Consider the following 10,148-nt stretch of genomic DNA (forward strand, 5'->3'; position numbering starts at 1 on the left):
TTGATTCACATCGATAAACATCCGAAAGAAACAGATGGCAAAAGTACTGCTATACATGCAAAATTTTAGAGTCTAAAGATGTAAATATATATCATATAAATGTATATATATGTAAAAGAATATGGAGAAAAAGACTAGAATGTGACACTTGATTTACCTATTCCAAATTAGGAATCAGTAAAAAACATGCATCTTTATCATAAAAAAATGACTTCAAACTAGAGGCAAAAATGATAACCCTGAAAAGCCATGTATTAAATGCATAACAAATAATGCCCCCCAAACAAACCCTGATCAATAAGAGGGTTGTGATTTGAATGAATGAAGTATAAAAAAAATTCCATATGTAAATATTTATATATAGCAGTGGAACAAAACAATTAAAATGTTCACCAGTGTGTGACTTCCAAGATTGAAACAGATTGAGCCAAAATTTTAAGAACTTGCTTTTGGCCTGATTAAAATGTAAGTCAGATCTCTTCCTTTCTATAACTGAAGTAATTTACTACTTTCTAGTGGACTATTCTGATTTATTAATATAGGAGTACAAAAGACAACACAAGAAACCTTTGTTTTTCCATTCTTTTATATCCTAGTTGATAAAGAATGCCAAATATTCTGGAAAAAGGAACTGTATTCATTAATTTATAAGAAGACATTGTGTCTTTTGTTTTACTAAGATGAATATATTTATAATTTTCCATTTTTATTCTTTATTGATTAATCAAATTTAGAAAGCAATCATGTATAATGCATGCTAATTTATTCATTTTTGCCTCATTAAGAAAAATAAAATAATTATATAAGGTGCAATATCTAATGGAATTGTAGAGCTGTCTGAGAAAATTCATTTCAAAAATGATGTTCTGAGGTTTGGCATATTCTAATTTCAGTGCTGCATTTTGATATAATATTGTATTATCTAAAAGTGAAGTGAAGGGTCTGGGACATTGGATGTGGTTCTTTGTCAAATGGGAAAATAATGTGACGTCTGCTCTGAGAATGACTTGGAGCCCAGAGGGGTAGTGCCATTATCTCAGAACAGAATGGCTTGAGGAGGTAGAAGAGGCTGAGCCTCTTTATGCCAGAGGCAGGAGTGGAAATAAAGGGGCTCTGGTGGCAGGGGCAACTGGTACGGAGAAAATGCGGGAAGCATGCATAGAGTAGCCTGGGGGAGTTTTCTTGTTGTATTCCACATTCCCCTGAGTGGACATTGCCTTCAACAAAACCACTGTGAGGAGGGACAATGGCAGGCCAGCCCTTGGCTGAAAGCTTCAGGACAGTGTCAAGCACTGCGGTCTTGCTGTCAGGAGAGTGTGTGAAAGTGCAGCTGTGAGCTGGACCCTGAATGCCCCCTCCTTTCCTTGCTCTCCACTCAAGAACTGGATTATCTATCACTGACGCAGCCACTGAGAAAGAGCAGTGCCTGTAAGTTCTTTTAGAGACAGCATCACTTGATGAGTGCTTTGGGAAGAGGTAAATGAAATGGGTAATAACTGAGCCTAGACTAACAAAACAAGGAGAGTAAAATTAGGAAAAAAAATTGAAGACAAAGGAAACTTGTCTAATGACCTAGAGAAGAAGTGTTTTAGTAGCAACATCAGACACAAAATATTGAAGGAAGGAAATTTCAAAAACTGAATAGTGAGTGTAAAATAAAGATATTCTTGGTCATGCAAAGTCTCAAAAGTGTCCACTTTGACAACATGGTTGAAAGAATTATATGTTCTGAAAGAATAAAAATAAATCGACTACTCCAGGAAATAAATAAGTAAGGTATATTATCTCAAAAAGCAGTGTCATGTACACATTTATTCACGTGGAAAAAAATCTACACGTTCAGAACGAAAGCTGAGGGTAATATTGCATTGCATCCATATATGACATTGTATGCACAAACACACATAGGTGCTCACAAATGCCCAGTACTCACAACTTTGTGCAGTCCCCTTCTCTGCTGAATCTGTGCTGGCCTGTGTAAGCGATAGAATATTCCAGAAGAGACACTGTGTGTCTCTTGGAGGTAGGTCAGAAGAAGCCTGGAAGCTTCTGGTCTGATCTCTTGGAAAGCTTACTTTGGTGAAAATGAGCAGCCATGTAGGGAGTTTTAATAACCTGAGAAGGCATGTGGAGACTATCAAAGCTGGCAGCATGGAGAAGCCAAAGGGGAGCAAGTCCTCAGGTATTTCAGTCATGTCAGTTGAGGCACCAGACATGTGATGAAAGGAACTATCTTGGATGTCTAGCCCAGTTGAGTCTTCAGACCACTCCAGTCCCAGCCATCCATCATCTGACTCCAGTAATGACATTACAGACCACAACTGAGAACTTTTCAAAAGATCTGGTTATCCTAAAAACTAAGATAAGCCATGAAATTTTTTTTATTATAAAACAATAGATAACTGAAACAATTGAATGGTAGATTGATTACAAAAATTATCCTGATTATGTTTCTCTCCCAGTGTCTGTGCCCTTTGCAATGTGAATTTGTAGTTCATTTAATCAAGAAGTGGGCTTCCTAGGTGGTTCAGTAGGTAAAGAATTCACCTGCAGTGGAGGAGGTGCAGGAGATCCGGTTTCAATCCCTGAGTCGGGAAGATCCATCCCCTAGAGAAATGGCAACCCACTGCAGTATTCTTGCCTGGAGAATCTCATGGACAGAGGAGCCTTGTGGGCTACAGTCTATGGGGTCACAAAAATTCAGACACAACTGAAATGACTGAGCACACACACAATCAAGAGGCGAAGTCTATCTCCCCATCCTTTGAGTCTGCATTGGTTTTGTGACTTGCTTTGGCCATTAGAATTTTGTTACATTAGATTGTAGCAAAAAGTGATACTGTGCTCAGTTCAGTTCAGTCACTCAGTCATGTCTGACTCTTTGTGACCCCATGAACTGCAGCACGCCAGACCTCCCTATCCATCACCAACTCCCGGAGTCTACTCAAACTCATGTCCATCAAGTCAGTGATGCCATCCAGCCATCTCATCCTCAGTTGTCCCCTTCTCCTCCTGCCCCCAATCCCTCCCAGCATCAGAGTCTTTTCCAATGAGTCAACTCTTCGCATGAGGTGGCCAAAGTACTGGAGTTTCAGCTTTAGCATCATTCCTTCCAAAGAACACCCAGGACTGATCTCCTTTAGAATGGACTGGTTGGATCTCCTTGCAGTCCAAGGGACTCTCAAGAGTCTTCTCCAACACCACAGTTCAAAAGCATCAATTCTTCAGCGCTCAGCTTTCTTCCAGTCCAACTCTCACATCCATACATGACCACTGGAAAAACCATAGCCTTGACTAGATGGACCTTTGTTAGCAAAGTAATGTCTCTGCTTTTGAATATGCTATCTAGGTTGGTCATAACTTTCCTTCCCTCACTTTCATCAAGAGGCTTTTTACTTCCTCTTCACTTTCTGCCATAAGGGTGGTGTCATCTACATATCTGAGATTAATTCTGAGCCAATCTGTGCTGTCTTTTGGAACTCTGCTACTATACTGAGGAAGATATGTACTGCATATTAACAAGGGCTTGATATATACAATATACAATGAACAAATCAATCAATAAAAATGGTCAACAAAATACACAGAAAGAAATGTAAATGGGTATCATGTATGTAAAGAGATGTTCAATTTCAGGAGTAGAGAAGTGCAAATGGGAACAATAATAAGACCCACTTTACAACCATCAGATTGTCCAAAGTGAGAAAGTTGGATAAATCCAAATGTGGGCAAACAAATTCTTGTGTATGCCTCCTCTCAACTCCGTGCTGTGGCAGGGTGGAGATTTGAGAGGGAGCTCAGAGGGACTGAACCTCTCCCATACAACGTCAATAAAACCAAGCTCAAATCTGGTTTTCAAGTTTCTTTCCAAAAGTCCTGCATCCTAGTAAATTGTTTGTGAGATGGGAATAATTTGATAGTGAAAATATTGGAAATGTTAGGTTAGTGCTCACCACCATGACATGGGGTCTTCGTTGTAGATGCTATAACAAAGTACCATAGACTGGTGGGCTTCTAAACTGCAGACATTCCTTAGAGTTTAGGAGGCTGGAAGTCCAAGATCATGACCAGCATGTCAGGTTCTGGTGAGGTTCTCTTGGAGGTTGGTTGCAGAGTGCTGTCTTCCTGTTATATCCTTACAGAGCAGAGAGCAGAGGGAGGGGGCGTGCTTTCCCTTAACTCTATAAAGGCACTAGTCCCACTTATGAGGCTGCACTGTATGATCTCATATAATTCTAGTTATCCCTGAAAGATTCTACTTCCTATTAGCATTGCATTATGTGGTAGGGTTTCAAGACCTGAATTTGGGGAGGGTTACTAGCAGTCAGTCCATAACATGTTATATAATCTCATTGGCAATACATCACTGGGCAATTTGAGAGCATACCAACCCTCTCTTTCCAAAAAAGGAGCTCTTTAAGGAACAAAAGGCACAAAACGCACACCTCTCTCCAGGACCCTCACAGAATTTCATGTGGCCATCCTCTTATTATATGTGTGTGTGTTCAGTCATGTGTGACTCTTTGCGACCCTATGGACTGTAGCTGGCCAGGCTCCTCTGTGCATGGAATTCTCCAGGGAAGAATACTGACATGGGTAGCCATTCCCTTCTCCAGGGGATCTTCCCAATCCAGGGATGGAACCCACATCTCCTGTGTCTCCTTGCATGTCTTGTATCTCCTGCATTGGCAGGCAGATTCTTTACCACTGAGCCACCTGGGAAGCACCTCCTCTTATTAGTCTCATGATGTTACAGTGGTTCTTCTTCCTATCAGAGCATCATACTCAGAGCCTCTGCATGCAGGGTGAAGCCCCACCCCCACACACCCCCCACCCCTGCCCCCTCATCAGCCTTGGCCCACAGCATTGCATAGAACTTGGGATCCAGTCATAAATTAGTCCCTAAGGGGCATGAGAACATCTCAGTAATTTGTTCTGACAAAAGCTAGATTAAACATTTCTAGGACATTTGGTGCTCAGTGTGGCTCAATTAGACATACCCGAACCCACAGGCATCTGGCTTGTTGTATTTTTGGAGAGCAAACCAGTTTGAGATAGAAAGTCACCAAGGCAACTTCATGTGGCTGGGAGACAGGAAGCCATAAACCCTCCTCATCCCAGGCTTTGGGACAGACACCCTTTAGGTACCATTTGCTGCCATCAGCTTGTTAGGTTCTGTTAATGGGTATATGCATTCTAAAAGAACATGGATTTGCTTATTTATTTTCTTTTTCATATAGACTTCAAAGTGCCATTATTAATATAAGCACTGCTATCAAAGATGTCAGATCTCATTTTTTAAGATTTTAAATCTCAAATTTGGATTGTCTCTGCTATTTTATATTCAGAAGCTTTGTGTGATTCATCCCACAGCATGTGATATTGGATTCCTTAGGATTTCATATATTCTAGCAACTTGTAATGGTTTGTGTAAACATCATACCTGGCTTGCATTAAATGAAAGAGTTTAGTCATTTTAAATGCAGAGTAGTCCCCATTGGATCTCTATCTTTTAAAATTGATTTTGCTTTTAAGCTAGTGGCTTCATTATTTTTCTTTTAAAACTCAACTTATTTAGAACCATTTCCCCCTGTGACATTAATTTCAAACTAGCTTTTGTCTTGTGTAATTTTCCTGAGGAATTTTTGGTCATAATGGGGGTGGCTGAGCAAATCTGACAAGCTAGATACATTTCCCCCGATTTACTTCATTTGAACAGCTTGGTATTTGCTTAGTATTCCATGGTATAAGTACAAGGACTTTCCTGATGGCTCAGTTGGTAAAGAATCTACCTGCAAAGCAGGAGACCCAGGTTCAGTTCCTGGGTTGGGAAAATCTCCTGGAGAAGGAAATGACCACCTACTCCAGTATTCTTGCCTGGGGAATCCCATGGACAGAGGAGCCTGGCAGGCTACAGTTCATGGTGTTGCAAGAGTCAGACACAACTTAGCGACAGACAGACCATGGTATAAAACAACAGAAGGATTTTACAGATTGTTTTCAGGTTTAAATTACCTAACAAAGTTCTATACATTTTTTTTTTACAGGTTTAATGGGTTTGATAATTTTACCCTTTCACTCCTATTTGCACAACACAAAACAAAAACCAGTGGTTAGATGCTACAAAGTGGGTGGTAGTGACTTAACCATATGCATGTTGCCAGGCCTGAGGACCTCTTCCATCCTTGTCAAGGGGAATGCTAACCTTCTCTCCTTTCATGCAACACCTATACATATTTTTAAAGGGGATTAAAACCACCAACAGCAACAGTGGCAGCTCCTAAACATCAAGTTAGGATTCTTGTTGAAAAGTAAAGTTGTGGACTAAACGCATCCAGTGTCTGATTGCACATCAGATGATAAAGATCAGCTTCCCCTCTGAGGGAATGCTGAAACTATTCTCACTGCATCTCCTTTCCTTCCTTCTGAACATTTGCATGGCATATTATTTCAGTGCTATACGAAAAAGCCTCCTGATGAAAGTGAAAGTGGAGAGTGAAAAGGCTGGCTTAAAGCTCAACATTCAGAAAACGAAGATCATGGCATCCGGTCCCATCACTTCATGGCAAATAGATGGGAAAACAGTGAAAACAGTGTCAGACTTTATTTTTGGGGGCTCCAAAATCACTGCAGACGGTGATTGCAGCCATGAAATTAAAAGACACTTACTCCTTGGAAGAAAAGTTATGGCCAACCTAGATAGTATATTCAAAAGCAGAGACATTACTTTGCCAACTAAGGTCCATCTAGTCAAGGCTATGGTTTTTCCTGTGGTCATGTATGGATGTGAGAGTTGGACTATGAAGAAAGCTGAGTGCTGAAGAATTGATGCTTTTGAACTGTGGTGTTGGAGAAGACTCTTGAGAGTCCCTTGGACTGCAAGGAGACCCAACCAGTCCATTCTGAAGGAGATCAGTCCTGGGATTTCTTTGGAAGGAATGATGCTAAAGCTGAAACTCCAGTACTTTGGTCACCTCATGCGAAATGTTGACTCATTGGAAAAGACTCTGATGCTGGGAGAAACTGGGGACAGGATGAGAAGGGGACGACAGAGGATGAGATGGCTGGAAGGCATCACTGACTCGATGGACATGAGTCTGAGTGAACTCTGGGAGTTGGTGATGGACAGGGAGGCCTGATGTGCTGCGATTCATGGGGTCACAAAGAATCAGACACGACTGAGTGACTGAACTGATATAGGGAGCCAGCTACGTAATAAGCACTTGTGTAATGCTCTGGGGTTTCCGAGAAGCTTAGCAGTTACTTGTCCAGTCAACCATTGAATAAAGCCTCATAGGACTATTCCCAGGTTAGAGGATGTCTCTAGAGGATTAGCAGTTATTGATATCATTTTCCTTGCAATGAGATGGACAGTTTAGGAGTCTTTAAGTCAAAGGGTTTTGTCTACCCATTTTTTTCTATCAAATATAGTGCTAGGAAATAATCTTATTTTTCTACCTTGCTTCGAGTTTTCTGCCAAAAGTGACATTTAAAATATGAATAGCTCTGGAACTCAAGGTGGCAGAGCTTGGTGATGGGATATAGTAGAAAGGTTTTGCTCATAGCTCTCTCGTCTTTGGCAGAAATGCAGTAGATATTTCAGTAGAGAACAGTAGTAATGGGAAGGTGGTCTGGTTCTTTTCTTGGACTTTATTCAGAGCAGAAATCTTGGGTCCACTGTGTCTGTCAATGATAATTCTCTTAATTCACCCAGGACAAAGGGAGATGAGAGTCTTTCCGTCCTCTAGAAGAACCATAGGAAGCAAGTTAGCAAAATCGTCTAACAAATAAGCTTTTTTTAAAAAACTGTGTGTTTATTTATTTATGGCTCTGCTGTGTCTGCATTGCTACATGTGGGCTTTCTCTAGTTGCAGCAGGCGGGGGCTGCTCTTCCAGTTGTGGTGTGCAGCTTCTCATTGTGGTGTCTCCTCTTGTGCAGCACAGGCTCTAGGCTTGCAGGCTTTAGTAATTGTGACCTGTGGGCTCAGTAGTTGTGGCACGTGGGCTCTAGAGGGCAGGCTCAGTAGTTGTGGTCCACAAGCTTAGTTGCTTCATGATGTGTGGAATCTTCCTAGACCAGAGATTGAATTTATCCCCTGCATTGGCAGGCAGATTCTTAACCATCAGACCACCAGGGAAGTTCTAATGAAGAGCTTTGAGCAAAGTTTGTGTGCAGGTGTTATATTTTCTCCTCTTGCAGTGTATTCGTCTTCTGGAAAGGAGGCACATAGATCTTCTTGTAAATAGCTTACAAGCAATAGTTATGGTCTTATTAACTTCCTTTTGTTCCTCAAGGAAAAGAAAATAATTCCATAGTTACTTTAGATTGTCCCAAGAGTTTTGAAGGTCTCTTCTAACATCTCTTTGATTTTGGTTCATTTTTTGAACCAAACATGGTTCTTTGATTTTATCAGTTGGAAACCAATGTCTGAGACAGTATTCTCTGATGCATAAAAGATCCTATTTGATCTCTTAAGCTAAAAAAGATGGATGATTGTCTGCCTTGATGACAGTGTAAGAATACTAAGACCATAATCCCAAATCCAGTAAATGCTTAGAATTTCCACGCAGGAGTATCTTCATCCCGGCAGTCTGGAGATGACCATTTACAGATTTCAGACTGGTCGCAAGTTTGTATACGTATTTGACTTGTTGTTTTGCTTTCACTTAGGTTGCAACTTAGGATTCTTTCTTTCTTATTTATTTTGCAAATGTGAAAATATGAAGGTTTATGATAAATCTGTAAGTAACAGTAGGGAACTGAAAGAGGTTGTCTACTGTCTGCTGTTGGTAGGATAAGGAGAGGGGCAAACTTGATTTAAGGTGAGAAAAGAAACAACAAAAGACCAAAAAGTAGTAATATGACTATGCTGGGCAGAATGGAGATGGGGCAGTGTAAGTGAGCTCATTTGTGAGAAGACTAGTTAATATAGAAAATTAGTAAATCAAGAAAAGTATCAAAAGTATATTATTTAGAGATATCAAAGTAACCATCAGAAGAACTATAAACAATATTAGGAGAAAGTGGTTCCTCCTGAGGAGTGAGACTGTTTATCATGAAATTTGTGCCATTCAATATTTTTTATGTACATGCATCTTGTACTTTGATGAAAAATTTAAAAATTAACCTTGTTTATGGTTCAACTTTCCAAAGCTACGGAAAGATAGAATTAAGTCTCCACATCTCCTTCACACTTCCTCTCTGCTGAAGTGACTGATGTGTTTTTCAGATATTTACTAGTAAGTATGCTGGTGTGTCATGTATATATCTCTGTTCCATATAGGATTCTTTTTCTTGTGTTATCTTTTCTTATTACAACAAATACATTTTCTAATTAAGTCTGATCTAAATTGGAGTCTAAAAGCTGAGGCAAGTTTTAATTCACTTCAGTATACTGGATTTGAGGCAGATGTTATGGCCCTAAACACTATTTATGATTCTTGAGCAGCACCATTTTCTTTCTGTAAATTAGGTACTACCTTAATTATAGACTCTTGGGTATCATTGTTTTTTACATTTGCAAGGTACTGACTGTAACATAACTCAGCTTTATCTATTTATATCTGTTTATCTATCTTATTGAAGTATAGCTGACATACTATTATCAGTTACATGTGAAAAAAGTGAAAGTGTTAGTTTACTCAGTTATGTCTGAATCTTTGTGACCCCATGGACTGTAGCCCACCAGGGTCCTCCATCCATGGAATTCTCCAGGCAGGAAGACTGGAGTGGGTAGCATTCCCTTCTCCAGGGAATCTTCCAGACCTAGGGATTGAACCTGGGTCTCCTGTACTGCAGGTAGATATTTTTTACCATCTAAGCCACCAGGGAGGCCCTGTGTGCAATTTTAATGTCATACACTACTTATATTAACATAAAATAATGGTTATATTCCCTGTGTTGGACAACACATCCTCATAGCTTGCCTATTTTAGAGGACAGTTTGTTCCTCCTAATCCCTCGCCCCTATTGTGCAGCTTATTTAAATTAACACATGGTTTCTTAATCCTGCTACGGGTCTTCAGTAACTAACACTTCAATTATTTTGTCCTTATTTAGTGCCTAGTTTATAACCTTGGTCATTTAAATATAAAAAAACTCATTGGAAGTTCAGGTCCCTGCAGCTACTAGAATCAAGCATTTAAAT

At 40.0% G+C, this 10,148-nt stretch overlaps 1 non-coding gene across 1 annotated transcript; it reads right to left on the reverse strand.

The window, feature by feature from the left end:
- Positions 1 to 6,101: 6,101 nt before the first annotated feature.
- Positions 6,102 to 6,227, reverse strand: LOC138431665 (U6atac minor spliceosomal RNA). Its single transcript, XR_011253814.1, has one exon. It is a non-coding gene; the product is annotated as a U6atac minor spliceosomal RNA (small nuclear RNA).
- Between the last annotated feature and the right edge of the window lie 3,921 nt (positions 6,228 to 10,148).

The sequence above is a fragment of the Ovis canadensis genome, chromosome 1 (genome assembly GCF_042477335.2).
Source record: "Ovis canadensis isolate MfBH-ARS-UI-01 breed Bighorn chromosome 1, ARS-UI_OviCan_v2, whole genome shotgun sequence".
In the NCBI taxonomy this organism is placed as follows: domain Eukaryota; kingdom Metazoa; phylum Chordata; class Mammalia; order Artiodactyla; family Bovidae; genus Ovis; species Ovis canadensis.